This window comes from Neovison vison, chromosome 8 (assembly GCF_020171115.1).
Source record: "Neovison vison isolate M4711 chromosome 8, ASM_NN_V1, whole genome shotgun sequence".
Lineage (NCBI taxonomy): Eukaryota > Metazoa > Chordata > Mammalia > Carnivora > Mustelidae > Neogale > Neogale vison.
In genome coordinates, this window is record NC_058098.1 from 101,243,501 (window position 1) to 101,269,280 (window position 25,780).

The following is a 25,780-nucleotide window of genomic DNA, read 5'->3' on the forward strand; positions in this document are numbered from 1 at the left end:
CTCTCTCTCTGCCTGCCTCTCTGCCTACTTGTGATCTCTCTCTGTCAAATAAATAAATAAAATCTTTAAAAAAAAAAATAGCTGCACCATTTGGCTTTTCTACCAGCCATGAATGAGCATTCCCGTTGCTCCACACCACCACCAACATTTGGTGTTGTCAGTGTTTTGGATTTTAGCTATCTAATACGTATGTAGTGGTATCTCAGTGATGTTTTAATTTGCATTTCCCTAGTTACATGTGATATTGAACACCTTTCATATGCTTGTCATCAGTATATTTTCTTTGGTGAATGTCCAGTTGTATTGTCCACTATTTTAATTGTTTTATTATAGCTGAGTATCAAAAGGCTTGTATATTTTGAAAACCAGTTGTTTACCATATACGTGTTTTGAAATATTATTTCCCTGTCTGTAGATGGTCTTTTGTTCTCCTGAGTTCTTTTGCAGAGCAGAAATTTTAAAATTTTAATGAAGGACAACATACCAATTATTTTGAGGAATCATGCTTTTGATGCTGTATCTACAAAGTCATTGCCAACTTGAAGGTCACCTTTGTTTTTCCATGTTACTTTCTAAAAACTATGTTTCTTTATATTATATTTACTGTATGATCTATTTTATATTAATTTTTATAAAAGGTGTAAGGACTATGTCTAGATTATTTTTTCTCTTACATATAGATATACAGATGTTTTAGTGCTATTTGTTGAAATTACTAATCTTTTCTTGTAGATTTGTTTTTACTCCTTTGTCAAGGATAAGTTGACTATATATGTGATTCTATTTTTGTGCTCCCTGTTTTATTGTACTGATCCGTTTGTCTTTTCTTTTGCCATTGACACAAAATCTGGATCTCTGTTATTTATAGTAAGTCTTACAGTCATTTAGTCAGCATTGTGTTGGCTCTTCTGGATCTTTTGTTTTCCCATACAAATTTTAGAATTAGTTTGTAGATCTTCACCAAATAACTTGCTAGGATTTTGTGTGGGATTGTATTGAATCTGTAGATCAAGTTAGGAAGAATTGATATCTCAATGTCTCTATATTTGTGAAATATCACTCCCATTTATTTAAATATTTGATTTTTAATCATAATTTTGTAGTTTCCCTTATATAGATCTGTAATCTATACATGCTTTGTTAGGGATGTAACGAATTATTTCAGTTTTTTGTTTTTACTAATGTAGTGTTGTGTTTTTAATTCCAGATTCAAATTGTTTGTTACTGACATATGAGAAACCAATTGATTTTTGTATATTAACTGTATTTTCTAACTATGTCGTAATCATTTTTTAGTCCTTGGAGATTTTTCTTTTTGTCAGTTCTTTGGGATTTTTCTATACAGATGATCATATCATCTGTGAACAAGATTTATTTCTTCCTTTCTAGTCTGTATGTCTTTTATTTCCTTTTCTTGTCTTGAATTTGCTAGGACTTTCAGTTGTGTTGGATAGGAGTGGTAAGAAGGGTCATTTTCATCTTGTTTCAGATTATAGGGAGAAAAGTAGTTTTTTACCATTAAGTATGTTGTTTGTTTTAGGGTTTTGTTTTTTTGTTTTTGTTTGTAGATGTTCTTTAGCAAATTGAGGATGTTCCTTCTGTGTCTGATTTGCTGAAAATTTTTGTGAGTAGATCATGGATTTGTCAAATGTATTTTCTACATTTATTGGTATGAAAATACTTTTTTTTCTATTTAGACTATTCATATCACGAGTTAACATTAATTGATTTTTGAATTTTAAACCAGCCTTGCATACCTGGAATAAATCATATTTGGACATAGTATATAATTTTTTCTATATATTGTTGGATTCACTTGCTAATATTTTGTTGAGGATGTTTGCATCTACATTCATAAGAGATTTGGTATGTAATTTTTCTCATTAGTAATGTCTTGGTTTTGGTGTTAGAGTAGTACTGGCTTCATGGAACATGTTTTTTTTTAAGATTTATTTATTAATTTGACAGACAAAGATCACAAGTAGACAGAGAGGCAGGCAGAGAGAGAGGGGAGGAAGCAGGCTCCCTGCTGAGCAGAGAGCCCAATGCAGAGCTAGATCCCTGGAATCATGACCCAAGCTGCAGGCAGAGGCTTTGACCCACTGAGCTACCCAGGTGCCCGGGAACATGTATTAAGTATTCCCGCTGCTTCTATTTTCTGGATGGAATTGCAGAAGAATTGGTATTATTTTTTAAGTGTTTCATAGAATTCACAGTGAAACTATTTGGACCTGGTATTTCCTGTTTGAGGAAAATTAGTACATATAGCTTCAGTTTCTGTAATATATAAGCCTATTTAAATTATCTATTTCTCCTTGTGTCCCTTTTAGTAGATCATGTCTTTTAAGGAATTAGTTTATTTAATCTTATTTATCAAATTTGGGGGTAGGAGTTGTTCAGAGTTTTTCTTTATTATTATTTTAATGACCATGAGATCAGTTGTGTTGGCCCCAGTTTCATTCTGATATTAATAACTTGTGTCATCTTTTTTTTCCTCCTTTTTAGGTTAGCTAAAGTTTTATCAATTCTATTTATCATTTCTAGAACCAGCTTTCAGTTTCCTTGATTTTCTCTGTTAAATTCCTGTTTGCAATTTCAGTGATTTCTAATTTTTTGTTATTTCTCTTTTTTCTGCTTACTTGAATTCAGTTTGCTCTACATTTTCAAGTTTCTTAATGCTGAAGCTTAGATTATTAACTTTTATATTTTTGTCTTTTCTGGCAGATGTATTTAACATACATTTCTCTCTAAAAATGCTTTTGCTATAACATACAAAATCTTAAAAGTTGTATTTTCATTTTCATTTAGTTCAAAATTGTTTTTGTAATTTCCTTGATAACATCTTCTTTTATCCATGTATTACTTCCAAGTATATTTTTAAATAACCAAATATTGAAATGTTTGGGGATTTTCTAGCCTCTTTCTGTTATAGATATCTAGTTTAATTCTATTATCATCTGAGAATATGCTTTATGTAATTTTTATTCTTTTAAATTTGCAAAGATGTGTTTTATGAGCCAGGATCAGTTCATCTTGGGAATGTTCTATGTGAGTTTAAGAAGAATATATATTTTGATGTTGTTAGATGAAATACTTTATAAATGTCAATTAGATTCAGTTGATTGATGGTGCTGAACACTTCAACTATATAGTGATTTTCTGTCTGTTGGGTCTATCAATTACTGAAATTGGGGTTTAAATTCTTCAACTAAAATATGTGTATTTCTCCCTTTTAGCTCTATTAGTTTTTCCTAACTATTTTGATGTACACATTTTAGGTGTGTACACAGTAAGGATTGTATGCCTATTTGAAGAATTGACTCCTTTATCTTATGTTTACCTTTATCTTATATTTTATCTTTATCTTTATCTCCCTCCTTATGTCTGATAATTTCCCTTGTGCTAAAATCTACTTTGAAATTAAAATAGCTAGTTCTACTTTCTTTTGACTAGTGTTAGTATAGTGTATTCACTATTCCTTTACTTTCAATCTGTATTTGCTTATGATTGTGTTTTTTATAGACAGCATATATTTGGGATTCTTATTTAGCCCACTCTGATGGTTTCTGTATGTATATTAAGACCATTCACATTTAAAATGATTTTTGATGGAGTTGCCATCATCTTCTACATCTGTTACTATTTTCTATTTATTGTGTCTTTCTTTCTTTTATTTTTATTTTGCTTTTAATCAATCATTTTACATGATTTAGTTTTCTTACCTCTCAGGATATTGATCATATTGACCATACCTTAATTTTTTTTCAATTTTTTTTCCTACTGGTTTCTCTACAGTTTGCTATACACATTAACGACTAAATTAAGTCTACTTTCAAATAACACTATACCACTTCATGGTTAGCTCAAGTATTTTATAACTTGAGTATTCCAGATTTCTCCTTCCCATGCCTTATAACATTGTTGTTATATACTTCATTTAACCATAAGCTATAATCATCCAATATATTGTTGCTATTATTATTTTGTGTTTTTTAATTATTTTTGTTTCTTATTGCTATTATTATTTTGAATGAACTGTTATTTGTTAGAGAATTTAATAATAAGAAAAATAAAAATGACTTTGTTTTCATTTATTCCTTCTCATGCCTATCCTTTCTTTACATAGATTTGTGTTTCTGACTTACATCATTTTCCTGCTTTCTGAGAAATTCATTTTGATGTTTTTTGTACATCAGGTCTACTGGCAACAAATTCCTTCTAATTTTGTTTGAGAAAGTATTTCTTCTTCACTGTTAAAGGATAATTTTGCTGGATCTAGAATTCTAGGTGTTTATTTAATTATCACATTTAATTACTTTATTCCACTCTCTTCTTGCTTGAATAGCACCTGAAGAGAAGTCTGATTTAATTCTTTTTTTTTTATTTTCAGCATAACAGTATTCATTGTTTTTGCACCACACCCAGTGCTCCATGCAATCCGTGCCCTCTCTAATACCCATCACCTGGTTCCCCCAACCTCCCACCCCCCCACCCCCCGCCACTTCAAACCCCTCAGATTGTTTTTCAGAGTCCATAGTCTCTCATGGTTCACCTCCCCTTCCAATTTCCCCCAACTCCCTTCTCTTCTCTAACTCCCCTTGTCCTCCATGCTATTTGTTATGCTCCACAAATAAGTGAAACCATATGATAATTGACTCTCTCTGCTTGACCTATTTCACTCAGCATAATCTCTTCCAGTCTTTGTTACTCTATAGATAAGATATTTATCCCACTTCATAGTGCTTCTCTAAATTTTTCATCTTTGTCTTTAGTGTTTTGAAGTTTGAGTAGGAAATGCCTAGGTATAGCATTCATTTGTTTATTTGTATTTTTCCAGTTTGGTGTTCTGTAAGATTCCTAGCATTGTATCTGTCAAAAATTTTAGAAAATTCTCAGCCACTATTACCTCAAATATTTTTCTTTTCTTTTTTCATCTTCCTACATTCCTATTATGTGTATGTTATACCTTTTGTAATCACTTCAGAGTTCTTAGATATTTTATTACATCTTCTCCTTTTGTTTTCCTCCTCCTCCTCTCTGCATTTCACTTTGGGAAGTTTCTGTTGTTACATCCTCAGGCTCACTGATTCTTCCCATGTCTATACCCAAACTACTGATGAGCCCATCAAATGCACTTCTCATTTTTGTTATAGTGTTTTTTAAATTTCTAGCAGTTCCTTATGATATTCTTTTATTTCCATCTCTCAGCTTACGTTACCCATCTCTTGCACGTTATTCACTTTTTTCAGTAGAGCCTTTATCATATTAGTCACAGTTATTTAAATTTTTAGTTTGATAATTTGAAAATATTGGTCATATCTGGCTCTGGTTCTTTTAGCATGATTTGCAATTTTTTGCCATTGTTGAAAGCCAGACATGATATATAATGTGAAAGGTAACAAAGTAAATTGGTCTTTATTGCTTGGTTTTATGTTTATCTGGCTAGAAGTTAAGCTGTTAATCGTTTGCTCGAGCTATAGATGTTAAAGGCTAAAATTTCCTCTGGTGACCTAGTTTTTGTTTCCTCTGCTGTCTTGTGTTAGCCTAAGGACTTTTTAAGTAGGGTCTGAGTCTTGCAGTTCTATTCAGCTGTAGTCTCTTATTATTATACAGGAGCCCTATTGTTGTGATAGTAAAATGTAGGGGGTGAGAAAGCATTTTGTAATCCTGTGATTAAATCTCATGTTTTATTGAGTCTCTTCACCTGTGCTATGATCTCTCTAAGTGCTGGTCAGCCTTCTATTTCATACCTTAGATGAGACAGGAATACTAAAAGGGGCTGGAGTTGGTTATCCCCCCTCCCCATATTGGTGAGGTACTAAAAAATAGTTTCCCTTGAGGGCAAGTATTTGGTGAGGAGTAAAGAAAGCTACAGTCTTATTTCAAATGGCTCCTTTTTGTCTCTTCCTGGTGAAAGTAGGAAGTCATTTTTCTCTAGACTTTATAGTGAGAATCTGGTGGAGCTCCTGGAGGAAAACCTCACAAAAGTGTGGAGATTTCCCCAATGCAGGGCCTCCAGGAGTTTTTATTTCTCAAGCTAGCCCATAATCAGTTCCCAGGAGTTAGTCAGCTACCCTTTAAATATTCCTGCCTGATGCTGGCTCCAGCAGTGGTTTCTGTTCTTGGTAAGATGTAATTTTCTGTATCTACTTGTCTCTCCAGTTTTCAGGGATTTGTCCTATCACCCTAATTTTCTGATGGATCTCTAGCAGGGTTATTGATTTTCTGTTTTTAAGCCTTTTTTGTTGTTGTGGAGATAGAAGTGACACCTTTTAAGTTCTTTGTATGTCAGACTGGAAATCAGAAGTGCATTTTATTTAAATGTAAAAAGGAAACTATCAAAACAACAACAACAACAAGGCAACTGAAGAATGTGGAACAATATTTTAAAGAAGAAAAAAAACTCTAAACCTATAAATTCTATTTACAACAAAAATATCTTTAAAAAAAAAGGCTAAGAACATTTCAGACTTACAAAAGCTGAAAGTATTTGACACCAGCAAATCCATACTTCAAAACATACTAAAACAAGTCATTTAGGCAAAGAGAAACTGTTGCTAGATTATTAAAAAAAAGAATTCTGTTGCAACACAAAAAGTAACTATGTGAATAATTACATAACATTATCTTTCTTATGATGTATCTTTGAAGTATAGCTGACTATTTAAACAAAAGTTGGAGTGTATTCAGGGTAAAAACAAGAGCATAAAGGCTAGAAGGTGATACAGGGAAGTGTATTTTTGTATGGTTCTTAACTATGTTTGAATTTATACAAAGTGTTACTGATGGTTGGCTTTTGATAGATAAGGATGTATATTGTAAACTCTAAAGTAACTATTAAAGTATAAAAAAATCCCTAAGAGTTATAGTTATTAGATTAACAGAAAGGGAAAAAAAATAAAAGACTAAATCCAGATAAAAGCACATTAAAAAAGAAAAAAAATTAAAAATATAAAAAATTAAATGATAGATTCAAAGTAACCCCATTCATTGTAATATTAAATATAACTAATGGGGCGCATGGGTGGCTCAGTGGGTTAAAGCCTCTGCCTTGGGCTTAGGTCATGATCCCAATCCTGGGATCAAACCCCACATCAGGCTCTCTGCTTGGCAGGGAGCCTGCTTCCTCCTCTCTCTCTGCCTGCTTCTCTGCCTACTTGTGGTCTCCATCTGTCAAATAAATAAATAAAATATTTTAAAAATAAATAAACAAAACTAACAATTAGAGATAGATTGGTTAAAGAAACAAGGCGCAGGTTAGTACTGCTTACATTGGAATATAGTTTTAATACAAAGACACAAACAGGTTAAAAGTAAAAAGATTAGGGATGATATATGCTAACCCTAATAAAAGGAAAGGTTGAATGTCTATATTAACATTACACAATACAAGTTTTGGAGTAAAGAATATTATCTGAGCTAAACATAGTGTTGAAAGTGTTGGGTTATCAAGAAAGCAAACAAATGCTAAATATTTATGCAGTTAATAGTAAAGCTTCAAATACCTGAAGCAAAACCTTAAAAACTGCAAGGAGAAAAACAAAAGTGAAATCACATGATAAGATTTCAATATCTATCTCTGAAAAACTGATGGAACAAATAGAAAATTAGTAAGGAGTTAGAAAATTGGAATAACAATTTCAACAAACTTTACCCAATTGAAATTTATAAAATACTTTGCACAGCAACAATAGAATGGATATTCTTTTCATGTCCACATGGGATATTTACCAAGAAAAAATATATTCTGAGTTACAATAAAAGACTCAAATTTAAAAGGATTTAATTCATACAGAGTATTTTCTCTGACCACTATGGATTTAAAATAGAAATATTAACAAATCTCTGAAAAATTACCATATATTTATAAACTAAATAAAACACTTGTAAAAAGCTGTGTTCCAAAAAGTATCCATAAATGAAAATAAAAGGTATTTAGTACTAAATAGTGAAAACATAACACATCAAAATTACAGGATGCTACTAAAACAATATTTAGTTGGAAATTTATAGTCTGTCAGAAAAGAAAGGCACCAAATCAGTGAACTCGAAAAATGTAAGCAGAAGAAAGGAAAAACTTTAAATAAAAGCCAAAATTATTTAAACAGAACCCAGAAAGACAATAAAGAAAATAAAACTAAAGCTAATTTTTTGAGATCAATAAAATTGATAAATTTCCATTCACACTGACCAGTAAAAAAATGAATGAAGATATAGAATAACACCTGAAATTTTATAAGAATATCACTATAGACTCTTTAGATAATAAAAAGAAAATAAAGGTCTAATATAAATTAATTTATGCCTATAAATTCAGTTACTTCGAAAAATGGACAAATTCCATGGATGATACAGCATCTGAGATTTACTCAAGAAGAAATGGCCTAAATTCTTCTATAACTATTTTTTTAAAAATTAGTATCTATAATAAAAAAAAATTAGTATCTATAAAAACAAATGAACTAAAACTTCTCACAAAGAATACTCCAGACCCGGATGTCTGCACTGATGTGTTCTACCAAATATTTAAGGAGGAAATAATAACAATTCTATAATAAATGTTACAAAAAACTGAGGAAAGTTTGATCTGAGATCAGAACATGTGGACTGATACAAATCTTTGCCAGCTCCCTCACTCACTTGTGATATCTGTCACTGACCATTGATGGACAAGAACTCAGATCACATGGCTCCTCCATCATGAGGGCATGACAGTCCAAATTTGTCACTTACAGAAGAATGCTGGTCTGGCAGATTCACATGAAAGTCTCAGTTCAGAGGAATGTTGGTGACCAAAAGATTAAATGCTAACAGTTAGCATCGTACATATGCAAAGAAGATTTAATATCAGATGATATCTACATAAAATATCTACATAAAAGATGGGTAGGAGTTTTTTCCCCTACCCATCTCAGCCTCATAGGGTGAAAGAGTGGGCTCTGGCTTCAAATCCTAAATCAGTTTGATAATCTAAGCTGGTAGAAGTTGAATAGGAATAGAAGACAGAATGATTGAAACTTGGCATAACTTCTAATCAAATAAGATATCCTACCTCACTTGAATTTCTTTTCTGCAATGAGAATTTAGACATAGAATTTAGAGGTTTAATTAGAGTGGGACTAGATTATTGAGACTTGGGAGACTCAGGCAATAAAAAGGGTATGAATGCTGACCAAGCCAAGTTTCAAATTGGACTCTATCTAGCATACAGACAGGCTACTTTATAAGGACCCCTCAAACCCAGCTCAGTTCTAGTTAATGTAATGATTTTGGAAAGCCATGTTAACATCAGGTGACTCTACTCTCCACACAGTGGTCGTGGTGAATACATGGCCTAAACTAAGGAAGGGATGCATTTTTTATCCCCACCTTAACTCCAAATTACTGCTCAGTCCTGGTGCCTGACCTACCGTGTCAGCAACACAAAGCTAATGGTAGGTTTATGTTTTAGGAATTGAGAATAAGACCCCCTTCAAGGACCCTATTTGGTAGCCTGTGGCCAAAGGATGTAGTTCTCTCCTCTCCCCACCAGATGTAAATATAGATACATGAAGAGTGAAAGAAACCATTTTTATCACTGTATTTTTAGAATAGAAGACTTTCACCTTCTTAAAACATTTATTTAGGCATAATTGACAAATTATATGCTAAATGTATTTGAAATATGCATATGTATTTATTTTAACCAAATATAAATAAATAAATAAGTACATTTACATCTATTTATCTACTGGTCTATCTATCAAGGGAGGTAGTGGACATCATCCTAGTTCACCTTGGGATTCTTCTGTATTTTTATCTATTGGCATCCATGATATTTCTTTTTATTCTTTATAGTTCTTTATAATAAATTAATCTATATGTAAATTACCGAGACTGAATTTTGTTTTTTGCCACTAAGGATTTAGACTATGACAGGGATGTGTTAACATTTAAATGCTATAATAATTTACCATCAGGAGCAACACAGTTCAGGTCCGCATGTACTATCTGTGACAGATGACTAGTTAATTTCTTTTTCAGTACTCCCAGGACCTAAACCTAAGTCTGTAAAGCCACTATGTCACGAATCCATATGTTTAATTAATGCAATCCTATAACTTCTGAAAATACTTTTTATTTTGAATTAAAATTTATCTCTGTGTAAATTCAATTCATCTGCCTTAATTCATATTCCCTCAGAATTATCACAGAATATGGCAGGGTCTAAACAATGTGGACTCTGGCTTCAGATCCAAGATCAAACACTTTTTGGTATTGTGACCTTGGACAAGATACTGTACTTTGCTGTACCCTGGTTTCTGGGTGGTTGTGGTGATTGAGAGGCATAAGGCAGGTAATTTGCTTGAATAGGAGTGTTTACTGAACACTACTCTCTGCTTCAGATTGGTAATCAGAAGTGTTTGGGATATTTGGTTTTTATTTTGTTAACTATTATTTGATAGTTAGAAAGAACAATCCCATTTTTTATTCCATGGCAGAGGCTGAGTATCCTTAAGATTTCTTTGGAACTCTTGATTTGTATCCCCAGAGTAGATGCACTGAGTGAAACAACTTGAGAACTATTTGTCCATGGTAGTTGTAGGAACTTGAGGTCAGACAGCTTCTACTTTAAAACTGTTGCTCCCTTTCCCCATTTTGTGACCTCTCCTATATCTGTTGGTCCTCTAGTAGGACTTCCATGGGATACTTGTGTAGGAGGAAGCTGAAGCATCCTGTACAGGATAAGGAGCATGTTCAGACTCGGAGGATGTTACCTAGCTTTCCTTCCAAACTGCACACTTTAGCCTCCCAGTTACTAGGCACTACTGGCAATTAGGAAGGATTTGACAGATGCACCAGTAAATGACTAACTAAATATAAGTTAGAGATTTGGGACAACCATAAATATCATTTCTGATAAGGAAGTAGGTCTCTGCCAAGCATTGCTTTTGAATTTTTATTATACTTTTTTATTTTCAATTTGGATCAGTGTGAGCCTTTTCTTTTAAAGCAGCAGAATCATAACTGAAATATTGTTGAGTTTACATACAGAGTCAGAGCAGTCAGCACAATTTACCAGTCAGAATTGTCAGAAGTAAGTATTACAGCGCTTATACCTACTCTAAACTTCACAAAGAAAACTCGTAATTATTAAGTGGACATGTTAGTAAGAATTCTATTGAAAATTTTCTCACCAACATTCACAATAATTTTTGCTTTTTCGTAGCCAAATAGCCACATGATTGTTTCAACCATATTTTGTTTTAATCCAGATGTTCCAATAGGTACTTTATAGACCTACAATTATCACAGGAAATATTCTCACTGGCAGAGATTCTTCCAACTGTGACATCACAATGAAGATATTGTTCTATAAATAAGTGGTTAATTCTTTGGATAGAATCCCTTTGACATTATCTATATTTAAATCTATGTACCTTACTACTTATTATTTTAGTTTTGTTTTATTCTTATTTAAATCCATGCACCTTATCTATTCCATATTTGGTAATAGATGTAACAACCAATTTGTTCTATTTACTACACCTAGATAACACTTTGCAATTTTGCATAGATCATAAAATGGATAATTTGCAGTGAAATAGTGTTTGTCAGAACTTTAGCCATATACCATTCTGGATTCATTACTTCTATATAAGAGTTTAATCACAGAACCGTTTCATATTTTATTTTCATATTTTACTTTACTGCATTCTTGTATGGATTGTCAACTTAAAATTTTTGTCACTGCCTGGGCTAAAGATGGATGCTGTAGTAATTCACAGCACAATCATGAATAGATGAAGTTTGATGGAGGTCACTTAAGTCATGCTCTTGTCATCCCTGAGGTTTGTATATGAGTATTTGGGCATTGACAGGCTTTTGTGTAATTGTCAGAGTTCTCCAGTACTGAAGAGTTTCCAATAGTCTTCAATTATATAATTAAGTTCATCTACCGCTTCTCTAAAGGTCAAGTTTCTACATCTTCAAGAAGTCTATACTAGCACTCATCTTCTTAACAAGACCTTCTGTTGTGTTTTATAGCATTCCGTATACTCTGGTATTACGTTCATTTACTGGGTTCCTAACACATACCAGGTACTAGAAGTGGAGCATCGATAGGACAATGAAATCATTGCCATCATTGGGCTTACATATCATGTTATCATACATCCATAACAAAATATCCAGAGATACTGTAATTTTTCAGAAAAAATAGTCAAAATAACAGGTGTGGGCAAGATGTGATGTAGTAGACCGAACAACTCTAAATTTTATGAGTACAGTGGTCAAGTAGCAGTGGAAACACCAGAAAGTTACATGAGTTAGAAGCAAGACCATTTAGAATGAAATTCATCCACTTATTCACTCATTACTTGTAGCTGCAAATCTTAAAAATACTGTTTCCTGTGACATTAATAGAGGTAAAATGAGAACCTAAAATCTTCATTATATATGATAAGTACAAACTGTTAAGGGTGAATGGAAAGGAGGAGTATAGACTAAGCCTTCAGATGCATGGATACTGCCCTCAAGAAGCTTAGTGGATCTTGAAGGATGAAAGATTTTTTTCACAGGAAGAAAGAAAGTTCTAAGAGCTAATAGAATATGGAAGTCTGCAATTCAAATATACATGTCAGAGACAAGAGGCAAGACCAAATCCCAGGAATAAATGGGTAGAGGAATTAGAGAGTGAAATCCATATCTCATATGAAATTAAGTATGACACAGCTCAGACAGATTTTATAAAATGTTTGGCACTATCTTAGTTAAATTTGCTCTTTTAGCATCTTAAAATCATCCTTCAAGATTTGACATTTAAAGTGGTCTCATTCTTTCAGTGATTGTTAAAAACATTGGGAATAGCAATAGACTGTCCAATATTAAAATTTAACTCTTCTACTTCCTCTTACAGTGACTTTCAGTCCTGGTCCTCCAGGAAGCAAATGCCACAGTGGGATTAGACGTGTATGAGATATATTGGGAAAACACCTGTAATGGACAAGGAGGCTAGAGCAAGATCACCTTTAGATTACGTGCATGTCTGTCATCTGTAAAACCAGAGTAAGAAGGAAAGAGGATTGGGTAGGAAGATGCTCAAACTTCTCTTCAGTTCTAAGAAAGGCTTGGGTACGTCAACAGGGCATTTCTGAGCCTATCTGTCTCAGTCCTGTCCTCCAGAAATGGGCCAGCATTAATATTTCCACTGTGCTTCCCTTTTTCCTGGGAAAAGCTAGGAGAAACATGGCCTGGATGACAATACAGTGGTAGATCAAGGGAATGGCAGATGAGGCTGTCAGTCCATTTTGCTTGCCTCAGTGGGTGATATGAGTGGTGAATTTTTATTTCTGCCACAGAGACTATGGATGACCTGATTAACTCTTGTGAGGCCAGTTTTGTAGTGGGCAGAATAAAGATAATAGCATGGCTGTCTTTCTGGGACTATAGTAAGGATAACTGAGTTAATGCCCATATAATGATTAGTATAGTGCTTAACATGCAGGAATCATTGAGAATATTCTGTTTTCTAAAATGCTGTATGCCTTTGTAAAGCAAAGATATCCTCATCTTTTTTCTTTATCATAGTATACAATGGTATATATCTACCAGAGCATTACAGTCATAGAACTCATATAATGCATGTTTAATATATAAGTTGCCATTGCCTGCCTGTCACTGACCATTGAGAACACACTATTTAGCAAAGATGAGTTTATCATTTGCTAGGAAAAGGAAATTGAACACCCTGAGGGAATGAGGGCTTTCTCAGAGGGTGTCAGAAGGGGTAGTTATGACATTTGGTCCCATAATAGGTAATTTTGAGAAAGGATCAAAGAAGCATAGTCTTTTCTTTCCTTTGAGTGTTGTCAGAAAGTATTTTGTTTTGTCTTACCCCATCACACTAGAGTTATCTTGTCCGATGTTGGTGTTCTGTGAGTCATTTCTGTTGAGTAGTGAGAAACCCAGCCCAGATCTTTAGGGCCAGGCCAGCTACCAACTGGCAGCTCCTTGAGTTGGTCAAATTAGAAGAAGCCACAATTCTAACCTAGGGAACTGAAATTAAGGAGAGAGCTAGGTCAGTCGCATGGGCCAAAACAAGAAACATATAGTGGGAGATATCCAGATGCCCAAGCAGATTCAACAAGAAATTCAGGGTGTTCAAACTGTTTCAGCTTTGTAAATAATTAAGGAGTAGCACTTCTGGGGTCTATTGGCAGATTTTTAATTAGCCAGTACTACCTTTAGTAACTGGGTTGTCAAACTACTTATTCTGTGATATGTCAAAGTCAGATTTTCAGGATAAGGAACAATCTTATATTTAAAACACCTAAGGATCTACTCACTCTACTCAGTTTTTCTGGATACGTATTATGTCCACTATTCCAAACCTTGGGAAACAGGAAAAAAAAAATAGATGACAGATAAAATACCGGTTTTTCATTTAGTAACTGTCTCTGTGTAAAGTCATAATCCTGATATTTTAATATCTCTGATAATGTGCTTTTGGAAAACCTAATGCAAATTACTCTTTAAACAAATTAGTATAATATTCCTACTCCTATTTGGTTTCTAAAACAATGAAAGGTAAGTAAATTGGTTGATGGTGCTTGAGTTTATAACCACTTGGCAACGAACTGAAAATCCTGTGTCCACTACACTGTTCTAAATCCATTCGCACCCTTCAAAATGTCACAACTAATCACACTGCACTCCAGCCTCCAGAGAACAGAAGCTTTACATCAGCTCTGCTTCTTCAGTCATAGCGCTTTGTGCAGTCAAGCATATAATCAACCTTTTGCTAAATACTTTGAAAATTTCCAAAGCAAAAACAAAAGAATAGCCCAGGCCAATAAGTGATTTTTAAAAAAGAATGATGTTTCTATTCAAATGCATTATCTCACTCCACAAGTACTTCCAACCTCACACCTTCCCTTTCTCTAACGAAAAATCTGAAATTAGCACACATCCATTTTTTATTGTTTTCAGTGGCACCACTTCATCTGTTGGAGTAAGTCTGGCAACAGTGCCTGCCCAGGCTATGGTAGGATGGTGCACATGACAAGTGGTAATTGACAGATCACTTCAGCGGAGAGACAGTATGCATAAGTATCAGACCACGTTCGTAATTAAGTCCAAAAGAATAAATATTAACTAGTAACACATGTAATGTTCATGTTTGAATTCTTGGAGTCCTTAACTTAATAGGATCTTAGCTCTTCAGAAAAAAAAAAAAAAAAGTGACTACGTATACCTTAATAATCCTCAGATTTAATAAAAAGTCCGTAAGAACAAATTCATTTCCAGCATTTTAACTACAAATTATACTCATTGTGACTCCAGCCTAATTCAGTAATTAGATCAACATAGACTCCCAGATTTCCCAGATCAGTTCCTCTTTGATTATTGTGATACTCTGCCACTCTTAAATTTGGGGCTTTTTATGTGTCACTCTTAATTTACCCCTATTTCCCAAACAGAGTATGTGTTAGTTATTGAAAGTCAGGGACACTACAATTTTATCTCAAATCTGCCCCATCAAAGACTCAATTAAAGTTTTGTCTATATGCAAAAACTATCTTGCTCAAAGCCTGATCCAAGAAAAAGATATCAACTTTGAATTGGGAGAGCATATTGATGAAAACAATATATTAGTTCTTGATCAACATGATTGATCATTATTGATCACTTGATTTTATAGGTAGTTGAGACAGAGACGATGAAGATTAAAAGGATGGAGTTTGTACCCTCCAGAAATGTAGACTCCTCTAAGGGAAAGATTAAAAGTATATTTAAGGACATAGGAAATTTGAAATGGCATAAGCAAGAAACAAATTATTCAAAGAAAAGAGAGTAGTCACAGTGAGTAGGGCATTGGGAATATTTTTAGTGAAAGATTGATATTTGAGATGAACTTTCAAGGATGGATAGAATCATGGTAAGTGGGCAGAGTGATAAGTGAAAATTCCAGGTGGGTGGGGGATCCTGAGCTAGAACATGAAGATGGAGATGTTAAATACCAAGGTGAAATCGTTTTTCAAGTAATTTTTACTGGGGAGGATAAATTTGAATAGGAAAATAAATGGGAAGACAGGAAATAGGCAAGGAGCTAAGAGAACAGTGCATTCATTCACATAGGAAATATTGAAGAATAGACCCAGGATAAACATAAAAAGGAAAATAAAGTGGTGACAGCCAAGAAAATGCTACAGCAGTTGACTCTGAGTGACTTAGAAACTGACTGGATATAGGTGAACTGAAAGCAAAATATATGTGCTTTTTTTACTGCAGACTTTGTTTTCTATTCTTCCAAAATGATTGGAAGTCCTATAGTACGTAGATAACCATATGGAAAATGATGACTCAGCCATGTGCAAGGTGTCAAGTGCATCCTCTGGTTTTGAAGGAAACATAATTACTAGTTTGGATGGAATTGGAACAAAAATTAGTCATTGGTATATTTGAGTGCGAAAGACAGTCATCTTGCTGAAAACAAGTTTCTTGCTGAAAATCCAGGAACAACGAGATGTAATGACTTTGCGTTTAAGATTGTTGTAAAAGTAAAGTAAAAAACTAGTTCTGGGAAATTCTGGGACGATAATTTATTATTAATCACTTATTTTCATCAATGAAGATAACTTCTCTCAATTTTTATTTCCACTCTGAAAACAAAAACAAAAACAAAAACTGGGGTTTGTGCTATGAATCTGATGTTGTCTTTTTTGAAGTTTAAAGAGAAATAATTTTCTTTTTAAACTTTCAAAAGAAATGCTAAGTGAAATTAACCCATAATCCCTATATTCAATTCAGATATCCTTGTTAAAATTCTAAGTAATTGGGGTGCGTGGGTGGCTCAGTGGGTTAAAGCCTCTGCCTTTGGCTTAGGTCATGATCCCAGGGTCCTGCGTCTGACTCTCTGCTCAGCGGGGAACCTGCTTCCTCCTCTCTCTATCTGTCTGCCTCTCTGCCTACTTGTGATCTCTGTCAAATAAATAAATAAAATCATCTAAAAAATTCTAAGTAATTGTATTTATTTTGTGAACTAGAGAAATTGTATGCTTTTTATTCTATCAAACATGCATTTGATTTTGAAAGGCAGATATGGAGAACTACAGATTATTTTACTCTTTTGAAATTGTGAGGGACAACAAGCCAAAAGAAATTTTTACAAGACAGTATTTGTGAAGATTTTTTTAGGAAATTAACATGGTTTTAAAAAAATTTTTTTTTACAAAATCACCTAATTTTATTCAACTTACATTTAAAAAAATAAGATTTCTAAGTGGCCTGTTAAAATGTATATGTGTATTTGTGAGAATGTCTATATTAGATGTCATTAAGGGCTTACTATATAAATTTATCAGATTAGTTGGGCTCTAACCTGCTGTGACCCTTAATGGGCTTGGAAAAGTGAAATGTTAATGGGGAAGATGAATATATTGGTTGAGATGTTCTTGGTGTGTCTTAAAAAGTGTATATATATGTAGATAGATAAATGCCTTAAGCAACAACAACAACAACAAAATGTATTGACCACTGAAATGGTAGAGAATGGAATTGGGCTGACCTTCATCGCAAAGCTGGCTTTCCACATGGTGGTTCTTGCAGAATCTATCTGTGTATATCACCATGCCTAGAGATATATACAGAGAAATCTTTTCTTACCAACTTCTAAACAACCATGCTATACTCTGCTCTTCACTACCTATGGCCAGGAGAGTATCAAGTTAGTAGGTACTCTGAACCAGGCACCCCGTAAAGGAGATAAGATTGTTTGGCTTAGCAAATCAAGATTTTTGCAGAACTGTGTGGGTATGAAAATTGGGCTACAGTTGGAAGGAATGAGACACAGATGTGGGAAGGGAATACTATGTCTTCTACCTATAGTATGAGTCTCTACAGAAGAAAAGAGATGAGGAAAGGTGCTAGGAAGGTAGAGATGGAAGAAATCAAAGCCCTGGTGAAATGGAAGAAGTGTCATTATCTTGTCTCTGGGCTGGAGGCTTGGGGATCAGAAGAAAAAGATTGGCTCGGAAAAGCAAGCAAAATTCATTTTCATTTTAGGTTTTTTTTTTTCCTATCTAGATCTCATTTGGCACTAAAAATGGGCAATCTTAATATATGATTCTGTCTTGAAAACACAGACCTGAGAATGTTGCAATCATCTTCAATGTGTTAGGAACAGGTGGCCTCACTATAAACCAAACTGTTATTAAACCAAAAAAAACCCTCAATTTTTATAAAAGGTTATTAAAGAGTAACTGTTACTTGTTTAGAAATAATTTTCACCTACCAAAAAATCTACCATTATAATTCTGAAGAATTAAGATTGTGACAGTAATGATAGCTAGCATTTGTTGAGCTCTCTGTATGTTAAACACTGCAATATTTTTATGTGCATTAACTTTCTTAATCTTTACAACCTGATGAAATAGGTGCTTCTATCATGTCTCTATTTTTTAAATGTTTTGAGGTACAACTTTAAAAGTCATCCTATGTTAATGGACAGTTCTGTGAACTTTGGTAGATGAATAAAGCATGTGATCACATTCTTTTTTTTTTTTTTGTATACATTTTTCTTTTTATTAACCATGCATTGACAAAATGTGATCACATTCTAATCAACAGTCCTATTACCTACAATTACTCGCTTTTGCCCTTTTGGAGTCAGTAGTCTCTCCTCATCTACAGCCCATAGTAATTGCTGATTTGTTTTGTGTCCTCATGTATAATGAAATTATACAGTATACAACCTTTTATTTTTGGCTTTGTTCATTTTGCATAGTGTATTTTAGATTCATCTATGCTATAGCAGATATCCATGTGTGCATCAGTAATTCATCCCTTTTTATTCTTGAGTAGTAATTTATAGATGCCCATTCACAAGTTAATGGTTATTTGGGTTGTTTTTTGGCGATTATGAATTTTGGTGATTACACATAAAGCCATAATAAATATTTGTGTTGGATTTTTTGGTATGGATTATATAATTACTGAGACATATGTTTTCATTTCTCTTGGCATATTGGCAATGGAATTGTTGGGTTGAATAGTAGGTGTCTGCTTCATTCAAGAGTGAGAAGCCAAGAAATTAGTAGATTAAGTACCTAACATGGTTTCACATAGTAATTAGTGACCTGAGATTTGAATAAAGGCAATCTAACCCCAGATTACATGACTTTAACCACTACCTTAACATATGTGATCTGTATCTTAGTAAGAAATTAGTATAAATAAAGTAACTGCTTTATTAAGAAATTAGTATAAATTAGTAAGAAACTAGTATAAATAAAGAAAGTAGTATAAATAAAGTAAGAAGTTAGAATAAAGTAACTGCTTTGTTTTTCTGGATTAACTACTCTTCTGCCTCTGATTATGTGCTGTGAAGCTGGTGGTATAAAGGAAAGGCTGTCAGGGATTCAGGGATTGGGGTTAGCTCCTTACTGCAGATCCTGCTCTAGTTACCTTATTTTTAGAGTTAACTACAATTGAACATTGTTTATATATGAGGACATCTCAAGGACAAAGCACTCACATGCATGCACATGTACACACACACACACACACACACACATACATACACACAGACACACAAAACCCTTTTTGTGAAATATTTTATCTCTCTGGCCACCCCAAATTTGGAAACTATTATATGCCAGAATAATAGAGACAAAACACCCTTAAATGTCTTGAGGTCTAATCCCTTTGCCTTACAGATGGGAAAAAAGGGTGAGATTTTTGCAAAGCACTGAGCAAGTTTATAACAGATTTGTTTTCCTCTCAGATTTAATATTCTCCAGATTTCTTTTATGGTTGCTTCTCTTACTAAATTAAGCATAAGTAAATATAATAAATATTTATTAGTGTCTGCTATTATGATAGTAATACTTGGCTATTTTGAAAAAAAACTCATATCATCATCATTAATTATCACAATCATTTCCTGATAATTTTGAGTCAATAACTCATCTAACAGTGTTGCAACATTAGTTATTTACATTTTCCGGACCCTGTCATTTCTGGAGAGGTCGCTTTCAGCTTCACAATAACTATCAAACACTCTCTCTCTCTCTCTTTTTTTTTTTTTTTTTAAGATTTTATTTATTTATTTGACAGAGATCACAAGTAGGCACAGAGGCAGGCAGAGAGAGAGGTAGAAGCAGGTTCCCTGCTGAGCAGAGAGCCTGATGCGGGGCTCCATCCCAGGATCCTGGGATCATGACCTGAGCCGAAGGCAGAGGCTTTAACGCACTGAGCCACCTAGGTGCCCCTCAAACACTCTTAATCTCCTGGTATACCTTCTAATTTCTTCGCCTGATTACAGTACCTCAGTCCACCCAACTATGGGATGATCTGGCCTATTATTTATTGGCAGTATAGCAAACTACTTACAGTGGTTAAAAGTGCTGCTTTTCAACTGCTCTTTTCCCCCAGCTTTATTGAGGTAAAATTGACATATAATGTTGTGTAACTTGAAGGTATACAACATAACAACTTGATATATGGATCAATTTTTTGCTCATCTTAGGAAACATTTTGCAAAGGCAAAGATTACCATGACTGATTTCCAATTTTCCAGATTTTCTCTTTCAATACTCCTTTCTTCCTTTTAATAATTAAAATAATAACTCCTATTATTAATAATAAGAACTCCTATAATAATTACAGTAGCTCCTATTATTCTTCTAGAATATATCAGTTACTCTTGTACTCATCTTTTCATTGCTAGTCACTATTGAAAAATTAATCATTGTTCAGGTTTTGCCCAATGAAAACTTAATTGCTACCCTTTTCCCAACTCTAACAGGATTTCTGTATTATTTAAGAATTTTTAAACCAGGAAAAGACTTAAAATTCCCTTAAGCATAAAAAACTAAATTAAATTTAGAAGTAAATTATGGGTAGACTTGGCAAATGTTCCCTGAGTAAAAATCCTCACATCTTAAAGATAAGAGGGTCTTGGTCTGTTAATACTAGTTCTGCTCCTGTTCACCTTGGGCGTTCACACATTTACAGAGGATTTCTTGAAGCATTTGTATATCATTAGCTTATTTGCCTGTTTACCAGAAGCCTAGGTTGTTTCTTCTTCATATTAGTGTATTTTAAAGGATTTATTCTAGTATTGTTCTTTTTGACTAATTTAGAGAATATATAAGCTAAACCACTACTGGCTGGATTAGAGCAGGTATTTTTGATACTTAATATTTCTTTATTTTTAAACATTCATTTTGTTCCACTGTTCTGTTAAAAGCAATTATAAAAAAACAGTAGTAAATAAGCTTGTGGCTCAGGTTTCAGCAAATAAGCAGAGTTTGTTTTGGTTAGAGGTTCACTGATTAGGTCAGTGGAAGTTTCTGCTAAGTTCAGAAATGCTTTAACAGCTTTTGTGGAGCTAATGCACAGGCTAGACTAAACTTATTTCTGTCCCTGGTCTTTATGTTCATATCTAAAACCCTCGGGAGCACAGGGTCTCCAAATCTAACTCTGGAGTCAGACTTTCTTAGTTTAACTTCTCATTTAAGGGTCACTGTGGTGCACCTTAATTGGTAGAGGGTGGCAAATGTCTTGAGAAGATTAACCTTCAGCTTGCTTGGGAATGTGTTTTCCTACTGGCGTGTACTGAACTTTATTTACTTTTTACCCTGGGCTCAAAACTTCATATTTGTGAATAAAGCATGGCGGATTCATTGTACTTATCTGTTTATTTCCATAACTATATTACAAAGCAATAAATTACTCTATAAGATGTCTGCCTGCTCAGCACTGTGAGAGCCATGTTAATAAGTGGCTTGCTAAATAGCATAAAAGATCCTATGAACTTGTAGCAAATGAACATTGTGTTGTGACCAACTATCCCTTATAGGTGTGTGTGTGATAGGTGTGTGATGATTTAGTGATTAAAAAGCACTCACATGACTACTGCTGCAACTACTAACTATTGCTACTTATAATAATTAGAGGAATATTTAATTGAATAGTCTGTATCTGTAGCTGCTTAGCCACTGTGCTAAATGATTTTCAAGCATATTCTCATTTGATATTTACCAAAACCCTACATAATAATTATATAACGTTATGTATTAAAATAGAATCATAATGCACCATAATGTAATATTATTCTCCCCACTACAAGAATGGGAAATTGAAAATAAATAGAGATCGAAAGTTTGTATAAAGCTCACATAGATAGTAATGGAGTTGGTGGAAAGAGGACATGGACCCAAGTCTTAATGGATGTAAAGCCATGCTTTCGAGCATAGAGTCAGGTAGAGCATGTGCTAAATATGGATGCAGGAATGCCATAGTCTCCTTCCTGAGACTCTCCGTGGAACTTACAAAGTGCTATAGTTGAAGATCTCATTGTACTTACTTATTTTTTGGTCTTCCACATAAGATGACATCCTAGTGGGGATAAAGATGTGCCTGATAGATAAAAACAACTATTACAGAGGGACACCAGGGTGGCTCAGTCAGTTGAATGTCTGACTATTGACCTCAGCTCAAGTCTTGATGTCAGGTTTGTGAGTTCGAGCCCCACATTGGGCTCCATGATAGGCTTTACAGAAAGCATGTATTAAGAATTAATCTACTTTTGCTCCCATTTGGCATTTTATGTAATTATCTTATTTCATCTTAGAGCTGTACAGTTTTATTGTGGGACACTAAGTCAATCTTAGGTGCTACAGGGCAACTTGGTCCCTTTCCCATATGGGGAAATATTAGATGTGTGACACTACTTTTATACTTTCTTATCTATGTTACTGTGTTGGTGGTCCCCAACACCACCCTCAGGTTCAGTTATTTGCAAGAACTCAGAAAAGTTGCTATACTCATGGTTACAGTGTATTACAGTGAGAGATACAGACTAAAATCAGCAAAGGTAATACTTGGGTAGGTCAGAGTCCTGGATAGAGTTCAAGTTAAGTTGTCTTCTACCAGTGGAGTGAAATGGACAGTGCCTAATTCTTCTAAGAGCAGTGTGTAAGCATATCTTACAGGATTTGTTTAACATCTGAAGTCTTACATATTGGATTTTGCTTATTTTATCTAGCTCTTAATTCCATGCCTGTTTTCTTTCTTTTTTTTTTTTTTTAAAGATTTTATTTATTGTATTTGACAGACAGAGATTACAAGTAGGCAGAGAGGCAGGCAGAGAGAGAGAGAGAGGAGGAAGCAGGCTCCCTGCTGAGCAGAGAGCCCGATGCGGGACTCGATCCCAGGACCCTGAGATCATGACTCGAGCCGAAGGCAGCGGCCTAACCCTCTGAGGAGGTAATTTTTCTTAGGATTTTATTTTTTTTAATTTATTTTTAAATTTTATCTATTTATTTATTTTTTTAAATAAACATAGAATATATTTTTATCCGCAGGGGTACACGTCTGTGAATCACCAGATTTACACACATCACAGCACTCATCATAGCACATACCCTCCCCAATGTCCATTACCCAACCCCCCTCTCCTGACCCCTCTCCCCCAGCAACCCTCAGTTTGTTTTCTGAGATTAAGAGTCACTTATAGTTTGTCTCCCTCCCGATCCCATCTTGTTTCATTTATTCTTTTCCTACCCCCTTAACCCCCCATGTTGCATCTCCACTTCCTCATATCAGGGTTCATGTGATAGTTGTCTTTCTCCGATTGACTTATTTCATTAAGCATGATACCCTCTAGTTCCATCCACGTCGTTGCAAATGGCAAGATTTCATTTCTTTTGATGGCTGCATAGTGTTCCATTGTATATATATACCACCTCTTCTTTATACATTCATCTGTTGATGGACATGTAGGTTCTTTCCATAGTTTGGCTATTGTGAACATTGCTGCTACAAACATTCGGGTGCACATGCCCCTTAGGATCACTACGTTTGTATCTTTAGGGTAAGTAAGCAGCAGTGCAATTGCTTGGTCATAGGGTAGTTCTAATTTCAACTTTTTGAGGAACCTCCATGCTGTTTTCCAGAGTGGCTGCACAAGCTTGCATTCCCACCAACAATGTGGGAGGGTTCCCCTTTGTCCGCATCCTTGCCAGCATCTGTCATTTCCTGACTTGTTAATTTTAGCCATTCTGACTGGTGTGAGGTGATATCTTATTGTGGTTTTGATTTGTTTTTCCCTGATGCCGAGTGATGTGGAGCAATTTTTCCCCTGTGTCTGTTGGCCATCTGGATGTCTTCTTTGCAGAAATGTCTGTTCATGTACTCTGTTCATTTCTTTCTTTTTTTTTTTTTTTATTTGACAGAGAGAGAGAGATCACAAGTAGGCAGAGAGGCAGGCAGAGAGAGAGGAGGAAGCAGGCTCCCCGCTGAGCAGAGAGCCGGATGCGGGGCTCGATTCCAGGACCCTGGGATCACGACCTGAGCCGAAGGCAGAGGCCCTAACCCACTGAGCCACCCAGGCGCCCCCGTCTGTTCATTTCTTGATTGGATTATATGTTCTGTGGGTGTTGAGTTTCCTAAAATCTTTATAGATTTTGGTCACTAGCCCTTTATCTGATATGTCGTTTGCAAATATCTCCTCCCATTCTGTCAGTTGTCTTTTGGTTTTGTTAACTGTTTCCTTTGCTGTGCAAAAGTTTTTGATCTTGATGAAATCCCAATAGTTCATTTTTGCCCTTGCTTCCCTTGCCTTTGGCGATGTTCCTTGAAAGATGTTGCTGCGGCTGAGGTCGAAGAGGTTGCTGCCTGGGTTCTCCTCAAGGATTTTGATGGATTCCTTTCTCACATTAGGTCCTTCATCCATTTTGAGTCTATTTTTGTGTGTGGTGTAAGGAAATGGTCCAGTTTCATTTTTCTGCATGTGGCTATCCAATTTTCCCAACATCATTTATTGAAGAGGCTGTCTTTTATCTGTTGGACATTCTTTCTTGGTTTGTTGAAGATTAGTTGACCATAGAGTTGAGGGTCTATTTCTGGGCTCTCTATTCTGTTCCATTGATCTATGTGTCTGTTTTTGTGCCAATACCATGCTATCTTGATGATGACAGCTTTGAAATAGAGCTTGAAGTCCAGAATTGCGATGCCACCAACTTTGGCTTTTTTTTTTTCAATATTCCTTTGGCTATTCAAGGTCTTTTCTGGTTCCATATAAATTTTAGGATTATTTGTTCCATTTCTTTGAAAAAAATGATGGGATTTTGAAAGGGATTGCATTAAATGTGTAGATTGCTTTAGGTAGCATGGACATTTTCACAATATTTATTCTTCCAATCCAGGAGCATGGAACATTTTTCCATTTCCTTGTATCTTTCTCAGTTTCTTTCATGAGTACTTTATAGTTTTCTGAGTATAGATTCTTTGCCTCTTTGATTGGGTTTATTCCTAGGTATCTTATGGTTTTGGGTGCAATTGTAAATGGGATTGACTCCTTAATTTCTCTTTCTTCTGTCTTGTTGTTGGTGTAGAGAAATGGAACTGATTTCTATGTATTGATTTTATATCCTGACACTTTACTGAATTCCTGTACAAGTTGTAGCAGTTTTTGAAGGCGCCTTTTGGGTTTTCCACATATAGTATCATATCATCTGCAAAAAGTGATATTTTGACTTCTTTGCTGATTTTGATGCCTTTAATTTCTTTTTGTTGTCTGATTGCTGAGGCTAGGACTTCTAGTACTATGTTGAATAGCAGTGGTGATAATGGACATGCCTGCCATGTTTCTGACCTTAGCGGGAAAAGATTTCAGTTTTTCTCCATTGAGAATGATATTTGCGGTGGGTTTTTCATAGATGGCTTTGATAATATTGAGGTATGTGCCCTCTATCCCTACACTTTGAAGAGTTTTGATCAGGAAGGGATGCTG